Here is a 4,947-nt window from a genome sequence, read left to right on the forward strand (position 1 = left end):
TTCCTTCCTTCCTTCCTTCCTTCCTTCCTTCCTTCCTTCCTTCCTTCTTCCTTATCAAACTAGCACAGATTAAAAGAACAAGACTGAAGACTGCCCATTTTGAGGACAACATGCTCTCATACTTCGGTAACAAGAGGATATACTGATAACCTTTTGCAAGGCAGTGTGACAGAATACATCAATAGTCACAAATGTTCTTATCTTTTAATCTAGTTTTCCTTATTCTAAGAATCTGTCCTGAGAAAATAGCCCTATATGCAGAAAAAGAGTTCTGCACAAAGATAGTCAAGACAGTATTGTTTGTACCAGTGAAAAACCAAAATAACCAACAATGACAAAAAACTAGATACAACCTAAATGTTAATGCTAGAGTGATGTTTAGTTGCACTCTTGTGCCTCTCTCCAGCTGGGGTACCCTTCAGTGTTGTTGCTCTCCATGTGTCTGCCCTGCTCCATCTTCTCTTCTCATGCTATATACTCTACATGACGTGGGTCACCATCTACACTGACCATTCCCAAATCTTTACTTCTTGCCCAGGCAGCTCTCTTGAACTCATCTGTATAGCCAATAGCCAACTAGACACTGCACCTGAATAACTCAAAGCCACTTTGACCGCAAGAGTCCATCACTAAATTTCATGCTACCTCCAGCCCCCTCCCTGCAAGCAGATATCTGAACTCAGTGGATGGCACCACCATTTTCCTGGATATGCAGGCTAGAAATATGGACATCCACCCTTCTTCCCCATTTCTACAACCAACTCATCACCAGGGTCTGTTGATTCTGCTTTCTATGTTATTCTCAAGAACATTCATTGGTCTCCATCCCACTGCTGCTAGCAGAGTTCAAACCACTGTCATTTCTTGCCATCGCTAACAGCCTCTTATCTGCTCTTCCCACTTTCATCTTGTTTCCTCTAATCCCTCTCCCACTCTGGAGCTAGAGTAGACTTTCAAAAGCACAAATCTGATTATGTCCTGAGTACACAGCTGCTGGGCCTCACTTCTGAAGCCACTAACAAAGGACTTTGCAGTTACCAGTGGGGTTTTCAAGAGCAGAAGGGGGGTGTTTCCACATGTGGGTGGACAGTTACTGGTAGCTCTGCCTGAAACCAGCAGTCTAACAATGAGGTGAGCTGGTTCTACTGGGAGGCATTACCTACCACGTGGCAATGTCTGCAAGAATTCTCTCGTTCAGGGCGCCTGGGTGGCTCAGTTGGTTAAGCGACTGCCTTCGGCTCGGGTCATGATCCTGGAGTCCCGGGATCGAGTCCCGCATCGGGCTCCCTGCTCGGCAGGGAGTCTGCTTCTCCCTCTGACCCTCCCCCCTCTCATGTGCTCTCTCTCTCTCTCTCTCAAATAAATAAATAAAATCTTTAAAAAAAAAAGAATTCTCTCGTTCATTCACAGACATTTGTTGAGCACCTATTATGTGTTAGGCCGTGCATGCTCAATGGCTCAATGGGGGTGGTATCACCCCCCCAGGGGTGAAATTCTATTCTTGGAGGGTGAAGAATATTTAGCTCTTACCATGTTTTGTGGCCCTCTAAAGCTCAAGCCTTCTCGACAACATCTTATTCCCTAGTATTTAATTTCTCTCATCGGGGAGAATTTAAATTAAATTAAATTTTTCTCTGTAGGGGAACAATAATGGGAAAAAAAGGTTGAGCAACACCGTGGTAGGCTTTGGTGATGTGGTAGCTTCTGAGTCAGACATGGTCCCTCACTGTGCAGAGCTTTACACGCTGGCAGGGAAGACACACATTAAATTATAATACAATGACTAAGTGAAAGAAGCCAGACTTAAAAGGCTGCATACACTCTAGATTCCATTTACATGGCATTTTGTGAAAGGCAAAACTGTAGTTGCAGAAATCAGATCTGTGGTTCTAGGAACTTGGGTGTGTGTGTGGGGTTCACCCTAGGGGGCAAGAGAGAACTTTCTGGGGTGGTAGAAATATTCTTTTTTTTTTTTTTTAAAGATTTTATTTATTTATTTGACAGAGAGAGACACAGCGAGAGAGGGAATACAAGCAGGGGGAGTGGGAGAGGGAGAAGCAGGCTTCCCGCCGAGCAGGGAGCCCGATGCGGGGCTCGATCCCAGGACCCTGGGATCACGACCTGAGCCGAAGGCAGACGCTTAACGACTGAGCCACCCAGGCGCCCCTAGGGTGGTAGAAATATTCTATATCCTGACTGAGGTGCTGGTTCCAGAACTATAGGTTTATGAAAACTCAAAGATCGGTACACCAGAAAGGGGTGAGTTTTACAAATATACAAGTTATATCTCAATAAAGCTGCCTTAAAATTGTACAATAAATAATGTGTTTAGCCCTCTGGTGAGCGTTGCACAGAATTAGCAATGCTGGAAGCAAGCAGCAGGCAGCCGACCTGGTCGGATCACGAGGGACTTCCCCAACACGGCAGTGTGGAGCTGAGTCCTGAAGGGCAGGTGAGCAGGTACTGGGAGAAGGCAGGGTGGCAAGAGCATCTCCCCTGCACACCTCCAGGGGCTGTATTACCACAGAATCATTGTACTCCTGGGTCAGGTAATGCAGTGGGCTGGCAGAGCAGCCTGGGGGGAGGGAACAGTGTACGCAGATGCTGAGGCACGTGACGTCCTCCAGGGGGTGGACAGAGGCCAGTGGGCCAGGAGTCCGGGGATAGGCTGGTGATGTGGGCAGTGGTCAGACCATGCAGAGCCTTGTCGGTCCTGTGGGAGATTCTGGAAAGGGAGTGACTTGATTAGCTTCGCCTTTGCTGAAAGACTGCAGCAGTGTGGTGAAGTTTGGTAGGTGGCAACGTGCCTGCAAAGAGGCGAAAGATGATAATTCTTTAAACCTGGGTGGTGGTGATAGAGGTGGACAAAAGTGGACAGATTCTAGATATATTTAGGAGATAAAATCAACTGGACTTGGTGGTCATTTGGATGTGTGGGCTGGGAGGGAGCAAAGGGGTCAGGGGACCTCTGGCATCTGACTTGTCCAACTGGGAATATGATGGTATCTTTCTGAACTAGAGAACCCTCAGAGAAGGACCAGGTTAGTGGGGGGAGATCCTGTGTCCAGTTTTTTCAAGTTGGAGTTGGAAGTGTCTGTGAAGATCATAAGGGATGTCAGAGCAGAGGCATCTTTTGGGGCATCCAGGCGCTTACGTGCTACTTGTCAGAAAGCTGTTCTTTCTCCAGCCAGGGGTGTGTTCCTTAATCCCAGCCATGTCAAGTAGGATCAGGGATGAGTACCTGGTCTGGGGAGAGCTGAATCAGCAGCTTGAGATTTGAAATGGAAGAGATGGAGGGAGAGCAGATGGATGTGGGACTGTGCTGGTGGAGGGGCTCATGGGGAGAGCCACCTGTTGCTGCTGACATTCCTGGAACAGCCCTGCTTCGTGCCCAGTCTAAGGTCTGATTGTCTAACTTTGACCTAGATTCCATCAGATAATCTAACTTTGCAACTCCTAAAGCCTTGACAAAACATCCCCAGATACCTGGATGTTTTATTGCTGTGCCTCTTTCCTTCTTTCCTTCCTTCCTTCCTTTCTTTTTCTTTCTTTCTTTCTCTTCCTTCCTTTCTTTTTTCTTTCTTTCTTTCTAGATTTTATTTATTTATTTATTTGAGAGAGAGAGTGAGAGAGCGAGCAGGGGGAGGAGCAGAGGGATAGAGGCAAGCAGATTCCATGCTGAGCGTGGAGCCCGATGGAGGGCTCCATCCCATGACTCTGAGATCATGACCTGAGCCGAAATCAAGAGTCCAATGCTTAACCGACTGAGCCATCCAGGCACCCCTTCTCTCTCTCTCTCTTTTTTAAGCTCTGTTGGTATTTGCCAAATTTTCTATCAGTATTTTATTTTTTAAAGATTTTACTCATCCATTTGAGACAGAGAGAGAGAGCACAAGCTGGGAGGAGGATCAGTTGGAGAGGGAGAAGCAGATGCCCCACTGAGCAGGGAGCTGGACTTGGGGCTCCATCCCAGGACCCCGTGATCATGACCAGAGCCAAAGGCAGATGCTCAACCGTCTGAGTCACCCAGGCGCCCCTCTATCAGTATTTTAATTAGTTTATTTATATAGTATTTAAACTAATTTTGTAAGGCAACTCCCCCCCCATCATAGCCTTTTACTTCCCAAATTTCTTGACCATTCTGTGCAATTACTCTATTAGATGAACTACAGAATCAATTTAAAATAAAAATGTCCTGTGGAGATTTTATTGAAATCACATCAAATTTATAGATTACTTGAGGGAAGATTGACAATTTTGCAATACAACCCAAGACCAGGATCCATTTCTCCATCGATTCAAGTTTTTTTTTTTTTTAAATGTCCTTCATCCAACTTCAGCATATATCTTTGCACATATTTTGCTAAGTGTATTCTTTTTTTCCCTGGTGCTTTCTAACTTGTTATTGCTGGTGTAGAGGACAGATATCGATCCTGGTATATTTATCACCTGCTGTTATCCTCTTTATTCAATGCTCTAATTAGTTCCTGTGGTTTTCCAACTTATGCTGTTGTCTTCTCAGGGTGGACAAACACATCATCTACAAATAATAATTTTGCCTCTGCTTGCCAAGAGGTATACCCCTCCTTCTTTTTGCTATCTTGTTCTCTTGGCTGAAAACTTCAGAATGAAGGCAAGTATCAGATGTGACAGCAAGTACCCTTGAAATGTTGCTACCTCGAGTAGGAAGACTCTAATGTGATGTTTCCAAAACTGACATCTGAAAAACACTGTTCTGCAAGATGCTGATAATTTTGTTGAGAAAAGAAGTGTTCTGGGCCCCAATAACTTTAGAATATGCTGAGTTAAACAGAGACAAATTTGTTTCTTTAATTCTGCAATAATCAGAATATGTGATGCTAATATGCCTGGGGGATGTCCAAGACTAAGTCACGTATCTTCCACTGCTTTGACCATTGACCTTTTCTTCCTCCTGCCTTCTGTTTA

Source organism: Mirounga leonina, unplaced genomic scaffold (genome assembly GCF_011800145.1).
Source record: "Mirounga leonina isolate KUSES-001 unplaced genomic scaffold, KU_Mleo_1.0 Mir_170, whole genome shotgun sequence".
NCBI lineage: Eukaryota > Metazoa > Chordata > Mammalia > Carnivora > Phocidae > Mirounga > Mirounga leonina.